The sequence below is a fragment of the Canis lupus genome, chromosome 2 (assembly GCF_003254725.2).
Source record: "Canis lupus dingo isolate Sandy chromosome 2, ASM325472v2, whole genome shotgun sequence".
Classification (NCBI taxonomy): Eukaryota; Metazoa; Chordata; class Mammalia; order Carnivora; family Canidae; genus Canis; species Canis lupus.
Window position 1 is genome coordinate 23,813,296 of NC_064244.1, and position 19,240 is coordinate 23,832,535.

The 19,240-nt window shown below is 43.0% G+C and overlaps 1 protein-coding gene across 11 annotated transcripts in view; it reads right to left on the bottom strand.

Annotated features, from left to right (window-relative positions):
• The window catches only part of CELF2 (CUGBP Elav-like family member 2), an 815,728-nt gene that overhangs the window by 258,525 nt on the left and 537,963 nt on the right, over positions 1-19,240 (bottom strand). The gene's annotated exons all lie outside the window — the stretch shown is intronic.

The window sequence follows — 19,240 nt, forward strand, 5'->3', positions numbered from 1 at the left end:
AACAAGATTAAAGAAATTCTCTGTTGTATTTATGTGGCTTCGTGACATTACCAGGTTTTCTCCTCACAGCCATATTTCTCAACTTATCTACACACCTTTCCTCACCTCCTGTCCCAGAGATAACCAGAAACTGGCCTGTAACCTCATCATTGCCATACTGCTTGGTGAATTTGAAAGCAGTTTTTTGAAAAGTGTCACTTTTCTGAATGGTCAGCAACAATGCTGTGGACCCCTCGCTTAGGGGACATCCATCCCTCCATCCTCCTTCACACAACACCCCCAGGTCTTCCATGGTATGAGTCCCCTTCCTCTGTCTCCTTCAGGCCCTGATCTTCCACTTAAGAACCAAAATTATTGGTCATCCCAGAGGCCGGGGAGCAGATTTCCTCTCACTTTCTACTTTCCCCTGTCTGATTTCCCACTCGTGTGAGATTTTAATAACTAGAGATCTTACACCCAACTAAATGTAAATGAATTGCAATGTTAAATTTCCAGCCCAGAAATCTCTTTGAGGTCCAGTCCCACATTCCTGACTGCCTACTTGAGACCTCATCTTGGACACTTAAAAAATCACCTCCAATGCAGCAATCTTCCTTTGAAATGCAAGTGTGATAAGGTCAGTCCTGCGTTTAAACCTTGTATTGGCTTCCCTTGCTCTTCAGATCAAGACAAAAATCCTCAACAGTCCCACAAACCACATGTCAGGTGCTCTGACTCCTGTCTCCAGGCTCATTTCAATCTGCTCTTCCTGCCCTCTGTACTGCGGTCCTACAAGCCTGCATTTAGTTCCTGAAATAAAACACACTTCCCCTACCTCAGGGCTTTGGTATGTGCTGTTCCCTCTTAATTTCCCTTCCCTCGCATTTTGCCTGCTGAACCCTCTATATTCCAAGAAAGTGGTCATCACCATTTACCATCTGTTTGCAATAAGCCCTTTAATTTTTTAAAAACTTTTTTTGGAGTGAACTTATTGAATAACTTGCAAACGAATAAAGGGAGAGCGGGAAAGCTTTATTAGAAATGTTAGTAAGAATTTAGGGGCACCTGGGTGGCTCAGTCAGTTAAGCATCTGATTCTTGATTTTGGCTCAGATCGTAATCTCAGGGTGCTGAGATTGAGCCCTGTATTCGGCTCCTTGCTGAGCATGGAGCCTGCTTGAGATTCTCTCCCTCTCTACCACTCTGTGCTCTCTTTCTCTCTCTCAAAATAAATAAATAAATAATAAATAAATAAAACTATTTTATTTTTTTAAAAAATTTTAAAAGATTTTATTTATTCATGAGAGACACACAGAGAGAAGCAGAGACATAGGCAGAGGGAGAAGCAGGCTCCATGCAGGAAGCCCTATGTGGGACTCGATGACGGGACCCCGGGATCACACCCTGAGCCAAAGGCCGACGCTCAACTGCTGAGCCACCCAGATGCCCCAAAATAAAACTATTTTAAAAAAGGAAATGTAAGAATTTAAAAAGCAAACTCAAAGTTCTATTCTCTTTTCCTGACTGTGAAGGTCCAGACATCCTAATTGCCTAAAGGCAGCTTCCTTTGAATGCAACTGGCTTCCCATCCATAGTCTTCAGTGAGCCTGGAACGTTGCAATGTTAAATTTCCAGCCCACAAACATTGATTGCAGTTTCTAGTATGCATCTCTAGTGAGTTCTACTTTGTTATTACTTCTGATTCTTCTTACACTTGGCTTCAAACACAGTATCTCTGAACATTTTGAAGGCTCATAATTCTGCTGATAAGAGCACATTTTCTTGACTTAACTACACGACATTTTCCTTTTTAGATTTAGTCACACCACCACTACTGAGAATGACAGGCTAATGGTCTCATTTTCCATTTCTACACCATCTGTTTCTTCTAACCACCTTTGCGTACATGCCACATTTGTCTACTCATGAAGCATATGAAGAAAAATTTTGGTGCATAAATATCTTCAAAGCTGAGAGAAGAATATGGTCACACAACATTTTAGCAAAGTGGGATGGTCTAGGTTTTTGTTGCAAAATGCAGGACAAAGTACTGTCTATTGGATTGATTAATCTGATAAGAAAACCGTATTTCCTATTTGTCCTTTGAAATGTGTCATTGGCTCACTGATTCCTGAGTTGGGGAAAATTCCCCTAGGACAGATATCTCTGTCTGAAGAATCAGTCTGAGATTTCACCAACATAGTCGAGAGAGCTTCTATAGGTCTTTTACATTTACCTCTGAATCATGTAATCATCATGAGACGACTTACCCCATCAATTTTCTTTGCCATCATTGGAGAAAACATAAAATTCTGAAAGTTCATTTATGTTCAATTAAATACATATTTTTTAAAAAAATAGGTACAAAGATGAAGTCTCTCAACTTCTTTTATACTTTCTTGAAAGATGATGCAAAACTGCAGTAATGCAGTAAGAAACTCAAGAACAATAATGAACATTTATTTCATTCAAAGAATCCCATCATTTTTTGCATTTCCTACTATGTCAGTGTGGGTTTTTTGTTTTTGTTTTGCATGGTTGGGAACTGATGAGTAAGGATGCACTCAGATGCAAAATGCTTCAAGATATACGAAAGAGAAGATCACTCTGATCCTACAATGTATCTGAGATTTGTTAAAGAGTCCAGCAGAATCATATAGTAAGATAGAATCCTGTTTTCTGCTTTGGAAGAAATAAGCAGATTTTTCTCTTTGTTCCCTGAAAGGCCTCTACAGAGAGCTAAAACTTTATAAAACAGCAATCTGTAAAAACAGTTAAGACTCCTGGAAAAAGAAATTCCAAAACCAATAATGGGATGCAATGGACTCTGAGGCTAAACTGACAGTTAAAGGCCCTACTCATATTGGGATCCCTGGGTGGCGCAGCGGTTTAGCGCCTGCCTTTGGCCCAGGGCGCGATCCTGGAGACCCAGGATCGAATCCCACGTCGGGCTCCCGGTGCACGGAGCCTGCTTCTCCCTCTGCCTGTGTCTCTGCCTCTCTCTCTGTGTGCCTATCATAAATAAAAAATAAAATAAAAAGAAAAGAAAAAAAATAAAATCAGTATTGTTGCTGTTATCTTCAGGGAAGGTTTTCTGGATCTCCCTAACTACGTCACCTTCCGTGCTGTGTATTTCCCTATCATTTTCCTCTTTCAGAGCACTAAGCGCAGGTCCGATTTGACATTTATTGGTCAGACCAGTGTATTTATTCAGTGCTTGCTCTTTCACAAAACCACCAAGATTAGGAGGACAGAGACTCTGTGATCTCACTCTCCGGTGTGATCTCAGCACCTGCCGCCAAGCATGGCACACAGTAGGTTCTCAATAGGTATCTTGGGGAAGTGAGTCCAAACTCAGTTCTGTTTTTACCTCCCCACGATGTGAAATAACTGTAATTGCCCATTATTGTTTCAAAATTCCTCTCTTTAAGATTATTTATTTTCTTTCTCCCTTCATCCCACCCCCGACTGCATGATCATTGACAACAGGAAAGGAAATGAGCCCTAAGTCCCTACTGGGGTCAAGTGATTTACATTTATTGGTTTTTAAAGTCTCAAGATCTTGCAGAGTGAACATCATGCTATTCTCATTGTTCGGATGGGAAACTGGTGTCCAGAAGGTTAAGTCACTTGCCCAGGGTCCTGGAACCAATGGACAGGAAAAGAGAGATTCAAATTCCTGCCTGATGTGACTCCAATCTGTGTTCTCTCCATTCCATCCACTGAAACATACACTCGGAAAGTGTGTTCCATCTCTTCCATGGGGATCCACACCATGGAGTTTCTGGCTTGGGAGACAACGGGTACTAGGAGGTATTGTCTTGAGAGCTAGGATTCAATTTAAATCAGTATTTGGATTCAGTTTAGCCGCGTGGGTTGTTTTAACATTTTCTGCAAGGCTCGTCCTCTCCTTGTCTTCTGTGTGGGATCTTATTTAAAAGTGGAATACATGCCACGCAAGCACTGAGCATCTTTATCCTTCTTGGAAAACAGAAAGTCAGCTCCAATGTATTCGGAATGGCAATGCACTATGGAGACGTTACATATCTGTGTGAGTTTTCCCCAGCAAATTTAGGAAGTTCCCCAATGAGGGATTTGACTTTTACCAGCACCTCAAAAAATATATTTCCACTGGCTACCATAATACTTGTTTCCATAAACATAATGGCTTAAAGTAAGCCCCATGTTTTAAATCTGTCAAGAGATGTGCACATTTACGCACCTGTGTAAGAGGTTCTAATAGCTCCCTCCTTAGAACTGACTTCACCCCATACATTTCTATTAGATGCTTAGGTTCCTCCTTTCAAAACGAAAAGGCAAATTCATGAGATGACATCCTTACTAGCCATAAAAAGGTTAGAGTGGCATTAAGTGACTAATAACTGGATGTAGAAGGGAATTGGGAATGAAGTGAAGTCGCAAATTCCACTCCCTTGCTATAATCTCTACCTGTGGGCAGGAGTATCTATCACACCATGTGATGGGTACTGCACACCCCAGGGGAATGTCACCCTGACTGTGCTATTTATTACCCAGCAACACACACACACCTGTGGTCTCGATGGGGAGAGGTCCTAGCATTAGCTCGAGTTCTTTGTTCACTGCACATATGCACGTCTCAGTAACCCCCCCCCCCTTGGGCACACAGGACACTAGGTTATAATTGGGAGATTACAATCTGATATGACCCCACAGATGACTCTAAACTGTGCCCCTTCCTCACCCCTGGAAGACACATGTTGATTCATAAGGTATAGGCCAGGTACACCTCCTCCCCAGGCTGGCCTTCAATCTTGCTCGAGTCAGCCAGGTCCGGGGAAGGTAAGGGCGAGGTGAAAACACCAGTTGCTCCTCAAGAGGTCTGTGGATGACCTAGGGCAGGGAGGGCATGAGTGTTTTTACCCCTGGGGTCAAGTGCCAGGAATCTACAGACACACTTCCTGGGGGTGAATAGTCCATCTGCCACTCATGCGGCCCAAGGTCCTTGGGTAAGTCCTTTGTACCCACCAGGTCTCAGTTTCCTTACCTGTGATATGGAAATGACCATATCTGTTGCTTACACTTGTAAGGATCATCGGGCTTCATCCACATATGGTGGAACGGCAGCCTGCCCAATGCAGCAAGCATTAGCTTGTCATGGACATGAAAATTAAGATGGAGCCCATGTTCCCAGAAAAGAAATGAAATTTAAGATAAAAAAAAAAAAGTAGTTCCCAAACATCTGATGGGTGTGGAGACACAGAGTGAGGCCAGATTGGTCATCCTCTGCTCAAATACTTCAGGCTTTCTGCGTCACTTGGAGTAAAGCTGGAGTCCTTCCAAGGCCATCCAGGCCCTCTGGAGTCTCGACTATCTTCACCTCTGGGACTTCATCTATTACTAGCTCTCCCCCTCCCCCCGCCCCGCCTTACTCTCCCTCCAACCTTCCAGGCACAGTCCCAGCATTTCCCCTCCATTGCTTGCCCCACCTGACCACCTGGTGAAAACCCCTCATCCCTTTCCTGTTTGAGTCCCCTTACCTCCCCTCTGATGAAGCCCACCTTGACACTGTTTGAGACCGCGAGCCTTCCCCCAGCATAACTGCCACCCCCAATTTCCCCTACTCTGCTCTATGTTCCCCTATAGCACCTGCCACTTCCTCGTGCAAGTTACTGGTTGTATCTATTGCTGCCTGTCTGCTATCTCCCCACTGGACTGCAAGCTCCCAAAGGGACAGGGCCTTTGTTTGTTTTGCTCACTGAGGCTCCATAAATATTTGGGGAACTTGATATTTTAGATGGCCTTTGAAGTTTTTCTCTACTGATCTGAAGAAGAAAACCTCACCCCTGTCCTCTTCCCATCTTAGATCAAATGATCCAGGAGATCCCTAACCATCACAACAGATCCTGTGCTGGGAAGGAAAGGAATTAGCATCAAATTTATTTCTACCCATCTCTTCCCAACAGAAATCTGAGGTAGCTTCAGTAAGGAAGCGCCCTTCGGCAATAAAGGAATTTACAGTCAGATTTCCTGGAAGACACCCGAAGGGAACACAATAATTGTGTGTGTGTGTGTGTGTGTGTGTGTGTGTGTATGTGTGTCCTGCAAAAGCAATCACTGATGAAGAAATACACACTTGCATACACAGTAGAGTATCAACTTCCAAGACAGGTACAGATGCTCTGGTAATAGGAATGGCTGTCAAATTCGTGACTCCCCCCATATCCCAGCACACGCTGGCTGTCTCCAAAGAGCCTTCTCGAACAGAAGGTGTGGTTTCTAAGGGAGGAACAGAAAACCAACCTGAAACTATAGAAACTGTTCAAACTTGTCCATTTTTTTTACTACCAACGTGCTTCGTGCTAATAAAGATGAGCTTGAAAGGATTACCAGGGATATTCCGGGTGACAAATTACACACACATCTTGAGGGAGAAATATTCCTGGAACTGACACCAGGACTGCAAAGCTTTTGCAGCATTTTCCTGCCTGGTCTAAGTTTAGATGATCCTCTGGCCACCGGAGGGACAGTCTGCACCGCGCCAGGTTCAGCCCAGCTCACGCGACAGATTTTCATCTCTATGACTTCAGGTCACATTATCACACGAATGAACTGCTATTTAGGTCAGCTAAGAGTCTCTGCCTAATTGAATGGGCATTTTATCCTTGGTGTTCATGCTCTATATATCAGGATTTTAGATATTTATTGGGGAATGGGGAAGCGAGAAAACACTGGCTCCAAGATGCAGAAGGGACTGTGATAATCACACTCAGTTTGACACAGAACAACTCCAAATGCCTGAATAATTTAAAGTCTTTCATTCTTGAATGTTGCGTTTACTTTTAAACTGGATTGCTACCATTTAAATTGATATTAGTTGTTTATGTACACTCCTTCTTCCACAGTGTTAAACATATTTTTTAAACTAAGAAGCATTGCTTCACTTTAACTCAGAAGTTTAGGGCTCTGGGAAGAAAGACGGCAGTGTATTATTTGCTCCATTCTAACAGGCAAACAGAAAGGACTCTGGCTAAATGACCACAGAGGACCATGAGGGGTGCACGGTAGAGATAAACTCGGATAAAATTAGTGAATTAATCCACATCTGACATGTGGTTGAAGAGAAATGAAATCCCAGAGTCAGAAAAAACATCAAGTACCATGAATGGATTGACCACCTAAAACGGACTCAAGAGTTATATCAAATCTATCCGTGCAAGGAGATGGTCTTGTTAGTGGTACGTTCAGACTTTGAGAAGGTTCGAGAAATAATCTTTTATCAAAACAAAGTTATATAAATTCCAGGAGGAAGGAATCAAGACTCTCCCCAGCAGGTGCTGGAATAGGGCCTGATACACAGTAGACCCTTAAAATATTTGTGAAACAGACTCCTGAATGAGGTTTCCTGTAGTGCAGTTGAGTGAATACAACTCCACTGGATGAACACTGTTCTTCAGGAGCGACATTAAATACCTATATAAAATAAAAAAAGGCAAAGTCTCCCCTCCTGCCTGCAAGTACACAAAATGAAGATATTCAGACTCTACCTTTCAGTAAGACAGAAAACTAGCTGAGATGGGACCCAAACATCAGTGTTTTTAAAGAATTACCCAGTTGATTCTAATGCGTAGCCCAAAATAAAAGCCACTGATCTATACAACACTGAATTCTTAAACCTAAACATTTTTTATATAATAATGTTTTATCTATATTGACAAGCAACAAGCACATTCCAAGGACATTTCACATCAAAGTCAAGAAATAAACTTCCTGCCTAGGACGCTTTAACTTAAAACGTGATTCCCAAATTACTCCAAAATAGAAATGCCATGCACAGTCCCTCATGAGGTGGTGCTTTCAAATAAAAGTTGGTAAATAAAATCCTACAGTTTTAACTGTTGATGTGTATGGGTTTCTGGGCCTACATTTTACAGATAAATCACAAGGGCTTCCTTGCCCATCTCAAACCAACATTTCTCATCTAATGATTTCAAATCACTTCATCTATCTCTGGGGTGGGGAGGGAGATGCAGCCCCCTCTTTCCACATAGCGTGTCCCTACCCAGTCGGTCTCAAAACCCATCAGACAAGGATGGTACTTAGAGCACCCGAGGAGAAAAGTTAAAGGGGGCAGATTTGGGGCCCTGAAATGCAGAGAACACTGTAACATTAGGAAACTCCATGGTACAAAATACTTCAAATTATACACTTCCTGTAATTATTTGACTGTACGGACCAGATCTGGTGTGGGGACATGTCACGCCGCAGGAGGTGTGAATCGTGGTGGGGAAGTAGCTCCAAGGCCACCCTATCCTGGGAGAGCTGTGCTTGAGAGTCACTCAGGCAGAAGCCAGGAGCCGGATCCCATTACAAGGTGCACCCATGTTCTCTGAGGTATTGGAAGAAAGTAACACTCCCTTGGCACCTGCGAGACCCCAGGGCAATTCAGGGACCCTATGAGACAAATGGCAATCTGACTACCCTGCTCTCTGGGCACAGACGGTCCACGGCCTCCACTCCCCACCTTGGCTGGACGGCTCTTCTCTTCCATTTGGAGCACAAGCTTCTAATTAATCACAAAGATGAGTGTTTCTGATTGGAGGAAGAGAACCCGACACAGAGAACTGTGGCCAAGTTAGCTGCTGTCCATGCAAAGCGCCTGAAGCCTGTGGTTCATCACATCAAGTCAGATTGGTGAAAGGGAGGCCCAGTGGCAGCATGCAGAAACCCTGCAAGTTTGAGGGATTCCAGACATTCAGCAAGACAGGTTTGGGAGGCCTTAGGGGTCCTTAGGTAAAAGCACCACTTTCCTGAGCACTTGCTTACCCGGGGCCCTGAATCTGCCTTCCACTTTGTACCTGCATCCCACCCCCACCAATCTCACGGGGCAGGCCAAGCTGATCGAGCCCACTGTAAAGACAAATGGAAGCCCAGGATCACCATCCCAAGAGGGCCCCTTAGATTCAAATCAAATAAAAAAGTCAGGGATGGGGGATCTGAACACAGATTATTTTGGCTGACTCATTAAAGCCACATCATCATGTGGGGAAGCCATGTGATTCAGCAGCCAGAGCGGGGGGGGGGGGGGGGGGGGGGTGTCAGAGCACCTGTATTGCAGGGGCGGTTGCTTCCATTCACAGGTGTCAGACCCCAAAGGAGGTCCTCAGGTGTCTGCTGCACCACCCTCACGGCCCTCTCATGGGGGTGGCCAAAAAAATAACACTTTATGCTTTACTGCAATGCATTTTCGCTGAGCTACTAAAGCCAGCAGGAGTGAGGTGGAAAGCAAAGATGGTGCAATTCATTGCAAGGAATCCTTTAAAAGTTTTTGTCAAGGAAGCCTATGGGAGAACAGTGGTAGCTGGATGCAGTCCATCCACGGGACAACGTGCAGCCGCTACTTACACGTTATCCTGGGCCTCAGCTCAGGCCAACCGGGTCTGTCTTATTTACCCTCTTTTCCTCTTTTGCACTGCATTGAAACCCTGCAATCTAAGTGGGGAAAGGTTTGGGGGGGGGGGGGGACTGACTTCTCCCCAGGCTCCAGGGGAAGGTGTTTTAACATTAGATTTAGATGAGGTTTTTCTTCCTTCATATAACATATTCCTATTTGGTTGGGAAGGTTTTTGTTTTTGTTTTGTTTTTTTCATTTTGCGTAGGTTCCTCTTTATATCTGTCCAGCTAACAGTAAGAAGTAGAATTAGTCTTGCTGAGTTGTTTTTTTTGTTTGTTTTTGTTTTTGTTTTTGGTCTTGCTTCTTGCAATTGTTCTTTGTGGTGGACTGCTAGCATATGCCAGAATCCTGCTGGATGAAAATGCATCACTCTGATAAGACAGAGGAAAAGGTTTGGGGAAACAGGCCCAGCAGAAACATATTGTGGCTCTTGTAGTCCCCAAGCCAATACCCCAACAGTTGTCACCCCTTGTTGGGTCCTCACCCTTAAAAAACCAGCTTCAAGGGCTTTCCTGGAGGAAAGCATAAAAAAAAAAAAAAAAAAAAAAAAAAAAAAAAAAAAAAAGAATGTTTCAATGGCTTTGCGTGTATAATTAGTGTTCGTATCCAAAAAGGCCAGACATTCTTGGATTAACACTTATTCAAATGAAGTCCTCCCCTATGAGACCTTGTCTGGGGCTTCTTTTTAAGAGTTCCATGGTGAGTCGTTGTTTATCATGCCATTAACTTGTTTTTCTTTTTTTCCCTTGTTCTCTCTATAGATTAGCATTTAGCAAAATGAAAATTTGCTCCAGGTAATTACCTGGCTGCATTTCAAGGCATTCATAAAAACTACTGTTCCCTCCCAGGGGGGAATCTACTCACGAGGGGCACAAGAATTAGGGCAGTGGGTTTGGGAGCTCGCTGTGCTTCGCCAGCCTGGGCGGCAGCGCCCTCCCCAACCCCGGCCTGAGATGCTCTCAAGGTCCAGGGCTCATTAGCTCTGGTGGCGGCTCACTAAAAGTCTGGTCTGGGACCTCTTATTCATTCAGGGGCTGTATCTGCTGCCTCTCCCGAGATGGATTTTTCATCAGGGCAGACAGCTTCCCTATTACCCAGATGGTACCAGAGTCTCTGGCTCAGCTGCCTGCTGATCCTCCTCGCATGGCCTCCCCTGGGCCGGCTGCTCCACCTTGGTTGAGAGCAGGTGACTGGATACGCCCTCTCGGCTGCTCCTGATGCTCTTCTCTTCCTGGGGCAGTGGTTGTTTGACCTACTGGAGAGTTGGGGGTGGGGTGGAGGGAGGCCCCTCCTCAGTGCCTGGTTAGGAGCCTGGCCTTGGCTCTAGATTTTCCTCCTAGGAGCCTCGCCTTTTACTGTATATAAAAGTCCCCTAGTCCTAGGACCTCCAGGTTTGGGGATTTTTTTGGGGGTGTGGGGGGGTGGGGCTTAAGTTTCTAGAATCACTTCCAATGTGTGTGCCCTTTCAGAATTCAGATTTAATTCTTTGAAGGGAATGTCCTGATTGATCACAAGGATTTATGTCTAGCACTAGCTCTTACTTAGCACCTTTGTCACCTCTTCTGAGAGTCGTGGTCTCGATTTTAATGAAAATCCTCCAACTTTGATTCCTCTTATGTGTTCTCTGAGTTGTCTATCAAAATCCCACATTCTTGGTAAACATTTCATTCTTATTCGTAAAAGTTATAATCCTTGCCTCCCCTTCCTTTCCAAGTCAGATGCATTCCCTTCCTGCATCAGGGCTTCTTAGGAACCTACATCCCTCTCTCCCTTCTTTCTTCGCTCCCTTCCTCTCTCTCTCATTTTTGCATCATGAGTGTGTTTTATGGAATGTGTGCTTACAATTGCATTTTACACTTGTGTTTGTCTTGTACACAGATGGTCACAGTATTGACAATCATGTATGAGAGTTACCTGATGGAGTACAAACTACAGAGCATGCTGGGAGCCATGTATTCCAAGCTATGCATTTTAGAAAAGGAAGATCTAACCACTCATTCTAAACATTCCTATCCTATAGGGATGACAAGGCCCCATTTATGGAATAACCCTAAAAATACCATGGAGTGTGAAAGGGCATATCTATACACAATGAATTATTACAATAATGTTTTATAATAATATAAAACATGACAATGATTATAAACTACATCTTAAATAGTTTTATAGAGAAATGGAACTTAAAAGACCATGGTGCACATCCACTTCTACCTGTAACAAAAAATCTCCAATTTCCCTCAGATTTTTTTTTTTTTTTATCTACATGGGAGCTCAGTATTCTCCATTTTCAATGGACAAACACACTGAAAGCAATTCTGCTGAAAACAAACAAAAACTCTTTCTAAATGCATTTCTTGGATTTAGGCCATTGTCACAAAATCACTACTCTTCTGTGTGGCTCCCTTGGCTGCTTTTAAAGCTTTGTTTTCAAATACAAAAGCAGATTTGAGCATTGCTTGTAGTGAGTGCTGTAGATGGGATTTAAATAATACAGCAGTCGGGACTGAAAAGGAACCTTTAGAAATGGCTAGACAGGGGATAGACCAGATGGGGAGAGGAAGGGCAGAAGACCTTCACTTGTAAGTCTTTTCAAGATGGTGGCTAGCATTGGCACTGGGTTTATAGACTATGCCATGCCTTCTCAATGCTCTCAAGAGTTTGACTGAACAATTGGGATTAAAATCAGGTGTTTAGCAAAAAAAAAAAAAAAAGGGAAGAAAGAAGAAGAAGAAGAAGAAGAAGAAGAAGAAGAAGAAGAAAGAAAGAAGAAAGAAGAAAGAAGAAAGAAGGAAGAAAGAAGAAAGAAGAAAGAAGAAGAAGAAAGAAGAAGAAAAGAAGTTTTGTTTTTCCTCTTTGGAACCCATTCTACAGAGTATCAGGGTTAGAATAGTTCCTAAGGACCATCTAGGACCAGCATATCTACTCATGAGCTCAGAAGGCATGAGGGCATGTGGATAAGAAGGAAATTGCTCAAAGGAGGAAACGCACTTACGTGAGCTTAAATTATCTGTACACTCTGTTAAAACTATCCTATATAAAATGATTATATTTTGTCAGGACAACAATTCACTTTATCGTTCTTTCAGTTATTTCAATTCAGAAACTTGGCAGAAACAGGAATTTGCCCTATTTATAAAGTGCTCTGATTATGATGAAATTGTAATACTAACTGCAGAGTAAGAATGGATCTCAATTGGACTTTAAAAGGCATCCTATAGATGGATACTCCTACTTGTTTTGTGTGTATGCGTGTATATAAGTCACCTGTTCTTACTCTGTGCTACTGAAGGATGTAGAGAGGATAGACAGATGAAGCATGAGTTAACAGCTTTCCCATCAACATTTTTTTTCCCACGGCTTTTCTGGGCAACTACAAATTTGTATAAATGATACATATGACACATGGAGTAAAGATTATGACCATTATGGCAATATCCACATTTCAATCCATTTTCACCATCTACTATAGCTAGCTCATGGATTTATAGCTCATAGAATATGCTGAGAAAGGAAGTTTATGATCTTCCCTTAATCGTATCTTAACTCTCCTGTTCAGACCTTTATTTGACCATCACATTTCACCTAAGCAGTGTCTATGCAGAGTCTTCTCTGGTCCATTTTGAAATAAGGTCAATAATGACAATGTAGTTGATGTTTCATAAACTGAAATTATTTAAAAGATAGTCCTATTAATATTCACTGAGATTATCTCCATATTTTTTTTAAAATGACGAAAGCTGATGTTACATTGTTTAAAATGCCTTTCCTTGTCGAAATAGAAGCTTAGCACCTTATGCATATCCCTCCCTGTGTAAGAGCCTCAGCCCTAAATATCAACCACATCTTCCTAATGATACTGCAGTAACTATAGGATGGTAAGATAACCCAAAGATGAAAGATCAAATCACTGGTGCACGAGAGGCACAATGGAATGAGAGGCATGGATGGATCCCATGATCACTGCCATATAAGTATGCACCAGCTTTATAGGCATCATCAAGACACTGACTACGCACAACCCCTGTGCAGGCTTGTTAAGCACATTATCTCATTAGTCCTCACAACCTGAGGATTTGAGTTCAGAATCTGTTGCTTTCTAAACATATTAGCCATTGTACATCAAAATTAACTGTGGCTCTGTTTGGGCAGTACCAAAATGGGCTATTTGTTTTTCTATATTTTCCAAATGATCCAAATGTAGTTCCACTACTTACAATAGTATCATCAATAACTATAAACAAACTGCCAAAAGAACATTCAAGATGAGCTAATAGAAAAATCAGCATATGTCTATGAATGTTCAAACAAACTGGTTCAGTCTCTTTTAAACATGTGTTTCTTGGGACACAAAAAAAGGAAATTTACTGATACAAAAGAAGAAAATCTTTAGCCTACAAATGGGAGAAAAAAAGAAAGAAGCGATAATACAAGATACCTCCTACTGATCCAGCCACAACACATAGCTGAAATTCATTGTGAATGTATTTGAATAGTTTTATTTTCCTGGAAATCTCTTAGGTGGAAGAGCAGACCAACTGCCATTTTCAGGGATGGATCCATGTACTAGGAAGCCCTGAACTAGACAGAGCATACATCCACTTAACCAAAGAGACTCTGTTGAGGAAAAACTAATTAATAGTTGATTTAAGGAACAAAAGAATGCTCTTGTGTGACATTTTATTAACAAATTGGCTGTAATAATAATAATAATAATAATAATAATAATAATAAATGTCCAGAGAATATGTCACATAATTATAGTGTTAATGGCTGATAATTTAAAGGCATAAATGAATTGGATTCTTCTAAAGGACTCCTCCAACCTATGAGAATACAACTTCCTATGTTTTGACCTTGATTTTCCATTAAAAAAAAATCTTTGAAATAACGGACCCTCTACTACAAAATTATATTGAAGAGGGCTTTTTTTTATCTTAAAACTCAGGCTTCAGGCAAGAGGAAAGTAGGATAACATGGGATTTCATTCTCAGGACAGCAATAAGCTCTGAGGCATTCGTATGGAAGTCTGTTACTGAGACTAAATAAATAAATAAATAAATGATTTTGACACTGGAATATCTCTACTGTCTGACAGGCTGGCTGTTGCACACCTGAGTTCACCCACTTCATCTTCTTGAGCTGTAGTCTCCTTCTGCATTCCACTGGAATAACAGGTCCTTCTAATTCACGGACTTATTGTTTGGATCAGACCGAAATACAGGTTGTGCAATAGCTTTGTTTTTAAAGGATCCTACCCTGTGTCAGAGAAATTTATAAGGACCCAGAGAAGTGCAACTAACAAGACCATTACATTATAAAAACCAAAGTCTATTTTATCTATTTGCAGTTAGTTTTTCACTTTTAAATATGGCACTGCTTGGTTCTGAACAGGGCAAAAGTCCATTTGCTAAAGCCACAGGACAGCCCTCCATGCTCCTGTGACAATGATCATCTCCTAAGGAAACGTGTACCAGCACATTCCAGCCTGGTGGTTTCTAAGGCCGAACAACGCAGATTAGCAGTCATATCAAGAAACATCTATCTCAGGTGTCTGCGTCAACCAAGGTCGGATCACAGCAACTATGAACTAGATTATCTCAACTACGTTTGGCAATGTCTTTGAAGAAAAGGTTATGATCTCCAGTGGTTCAAGTCTTCTCAGAGTTCCCCTGAATGGTCCACAGACCCAATTTCGCAAAGCAGGGAGTAGGAACAACAAATGCAGACAACAGACATGAGAAAAGAAATCTTGAAAGCCTAGGAAGTAGTTTGGGTCATTAAACTGTATGGCAATCCTACACAGTAGACAACAGGAAGACCTTGGACATAAAGCTTGAGCATTCCATCCTCAGTGAAGCCATGACCAGCTCCATCCCGAATTAAATCAAATCCCTTGCTTATACATCTTAAACTAGCTTATAATTGTGTATTTGTGTGATTACTTGATGAATCTCTCTCTTCCTCTCAAATACAAGCTCCATGAAGGCAGTCATCATATCTGTTCTGAAACCCTACCTAACCCACAGTGTGATGCCTGTCACTCAGCAGGTGTTCAATGTTCACTGAACAAATAAATCAAATGTGGCATTTTCTTAGGGGAGGCACTGGGTTGGGTTTCATAAACATGCACTGCTTAGTTAGGTTATCATGTTTTACCTAAGCCTGCTGAGCTGGAGAACTAAGCCCCAAAGAATACAGGCTGGGCTACTGACCCTGTTGGATTTAAAGATTTTCCATAAATAATGAATGGATAATTGAAAGAAAACTGTCTATGTGTCCATTGTTTTCAATATCCAAAATGTAAGTTAGCATCCCAAGTGGAGTGTGGCAGAAAGGATATTTTCAGTAGAGCAGCCATATCAATATATGGCCCCCATTCAATGTAATACAAGTTCTTTTTCAAGAAGGATCTAAAAGGCTAACTTTTTCAAGCAGAGTTGCCTTTTTAAGAAAAACTAGAGACCAAAAACTATGGAGATATAAAGTCCTTACCTCTCACAGACCTGGGCATCTTCCACCTTTAAAGGATGTCCCTGCACTTGAAGAAGATATGCTGATCACACAGCACACCTATCCAGCTTTCACGTGCTGAGTACAGACCTGCTCCCGGGCAGCAGGTGGATTCTGTTGGGTGTGGGTTTGGTGCACTCTCCTTCCCTCACAAATGGGAGTTTTATGCAGAGGGAGGCAGGACACAGATAAGGAGGCTGGCAAGAGAGGGACGTGATCACCAGGCTAGGGGATGAAAGGTATGGATGAAGAGGGGGAACAGGTAAGACATATCTGACAATCTGTAGAGTTCTGAGGGCCAGCGTGGTAAAGGGGACCACAGGTGTCCTGAGAAGAGGCAAGGTGCCACTGGATGGCTGTAGCACCATGACTACAGGGAGGGATTAGACAGGGCACAACAGTTGGGGGACAGAGTAACCATGTGGGGTGGGAGAGATGACTACCACCAAATACAGGCTCTAAGAACCAACTGCTCACCCAATACAAGAGAAAACTTGAACAATGGAGGAGAATGCATATGGCGCCTGTACAGAGCTGTGGGTCAGGGTCAACAGCCTCACGGCAGTGGACCCAGCCCAGCAGAACCAAGGGAGACCCACACCCCGGCTTGTGAAAGGCCATGCTCTGACAATAATACAACGTCCCCTCCTCGCCCTTCTCCAGCCCTCTGTAGTGTCAAGCATCTCCCACATGTCCCAGAAGTATGTGAAACCCCAAGCTATCAAGATGCCCCAACAACGAGCCATCCTGATCGTTAAACACTGCACTTTCTTTGACCATTTAAAAGACATCAACATGAACAGGATGTTTTCAAGCCTCTTACACGGGATTTCTCTCTCGGAACCGCAGGGCCAGAGTCTGGGACACACACCATGCTCTGTTCTCAAAGAGGCACACTTTCTGTGGCTCATTAATTGGTCCTGTTGCCACTGGGTTCCTCACCCTTAGCAGGAGGCTAGTGGGTCAGGAAACCCAGAGGGAGCTGAGAGCCCCAGGAGCCCAAATGAGCCACAGACCCTACTGCCTGTCTCTGCAGACCCCCAGCCTCCCCAACCCATGGTGGCATGTGGGACCAGCAACCTGTATCACCCCACCATGGGTGGCACAGCTCCAAGGCATGACCTGTGCTCCATGTTGCTCTCATTCCCCGGAGTTCCATTCATAAAATATTCTATTCTTCCCCCAACTGTGGCAAGAGAGTTGGTGAAGGCTGTCACACAGAGCATTTTCCTCCCTGGGACACCTGGAGTGCAAACACAACCTGTTTCAAGAGAAACACCCAACCACCTGAAGGAGGTGGGCAAGACCTTCTAGTCAACAGTTTCTCGGTGGACCTCTCCACCCTCAGCTCTCTGCGTCTAAGAACACTCTGGAAGCAGGGCATGGTGCTTGAAAGGAGAAGGACATGAACAAAATGATAAAGCAAGTTTGACTCTTTGGGATGAGAAAAAAGAACAAAGAGACCTGAACCCAAGCAAAGGACAGGAGAGACAAAAAAAAAAAAAAAAAAATTATCAAGTTGAAGGAGAAAGGGAATGGAAAGTACCAAATAAAGGCAGTTTTTGAGTGGCTCGGGCTAAGGTAAAAATCAAAAAAATCAAAGGCCCAGGCCTGCAGCATTGTTATTGTTTTTCTATAGACCGTGTCCTTAACCTCCCTCCATGTTGTACTTCTGCCATAAAACAAGCAGGGCATTCACGCTCGCATAATCCTGTTGACATCAGAAGGCAGCAGCAGAGCCATGATGCGATCCAGCCCACTTGAACACACTGTTATCTTCCAAATAATTAAAATATTGCTAAAAGTCAAGTTGTCTGGACTCTCACAGTCCAGCCTCACATCTGCAATCCAACACTTGGGAAGTTTGGGGGTGGGGTGGGGTGGGGTGGGGTGGGGAGGTGGGATGTGGTTTCAAAAAAATAAAAAAGGCACACAAACGAGTACAGCTATCAAAAACAAGGCTGAAGTTTGTTGTTTTTTCTTTCCCTCCCCCAGCAAGAAAAAAGTAAAAAGACAGAACAGTTTGTTCAAGGTTACATAAGAACATGCAGAAAACAAGAAATGATTTCCTTCTTGCCAATGTTTCAGGGTAATAGGTTACACCCCAGATCCCACTCAATTCTGTACACATTTTGCAGCTCCTCCAGCTTCTGATACATGAAGGCAGCGTGCAGGGACAAAGAGGTGGCTGCAAAAATACCTAATTTCTGTTTTCCCCGTCAACTTCAATGCTGTTCTGCTCCCCGCCACTCATTTAAATGAAGTATTTTGTGCTCAGAACATTTACATGCGACACCTTGATGTGGGTGCGCGTTGTGGAGTTTCTAACCAACTAATTCATATACCTGCACCGATAATTAGAGCTGGTGAATGAGAACCAGATTGGCTGAAAGGGAAAATGACAGTGCTCTGTAATTTATCACGTTAAAAAGTTTGGATTGCCCCTCGAGAAGAGGGAAGAAGACGACTGTGTTCTTAAATTCTACCTTCTATGTTTTATGGATGTGTTTTCACAGCTCGGTGGATCTTAACGAGCATAATATTGCTGTCAAGTGGGGGTGATCTAACCCTTTCCAGACGCCAATATTCCTCACGTGGGGGTGCCACAGAAGACAAGGATTGGTGGCGCAGGGACACATCCCGAATGGACACCCTGCCACGAGGAGTGAAGTTGTGCAGAGACTGAGAATGCACTACGTCCAGAGAGCTAACCATCGCTTTCTAAAGGGCACATCTGGTTTCATCTTTCACCATATTCACGCAGGTACTACGAAACACCTAGAAATGCATACCCTGCTCATCGCCAATTTTTTAAAAAGCAGCAGTCGCTCCAATGCAAAGTATAAAAAGAAAGTCCACTTTTCTATTGTCAGTAGTGTTAATAGCCTGCAGCTATAAAACTCCACTCCTTCCTCTGATGGTGCCTCGGAGATTAACAGCCTCCCCAGCTCAAACTATACTTCCTGGCACTTTCTAGTGACTCAGAAAAGCAACAGGACACACAGAATATTGCTAACTGGGATATGGCCTTGGGGGGAGGAATGTTGGGGGGCGGGGAGGGCCAGGGGGCGAATAATGAATAGAAAGAGTACAAACTGGCAAGCCATAATTCTGACATCTGGAGATGTGGCTTCATGGGCTTGCTTAAATTATGAATGACTGAGTACAAATGAGTATGAGCTTGAATTTTCCCTCAATTTGAAAACTGACATCTCAGAGGAAAAAAACAAAACGAAAACAACAAACCCAAACCCATGACCTTCCTGCAGGATTTCAACCCAGAAGTAATGTAGCCACAGGATGCCAGGTGGATTAGGCA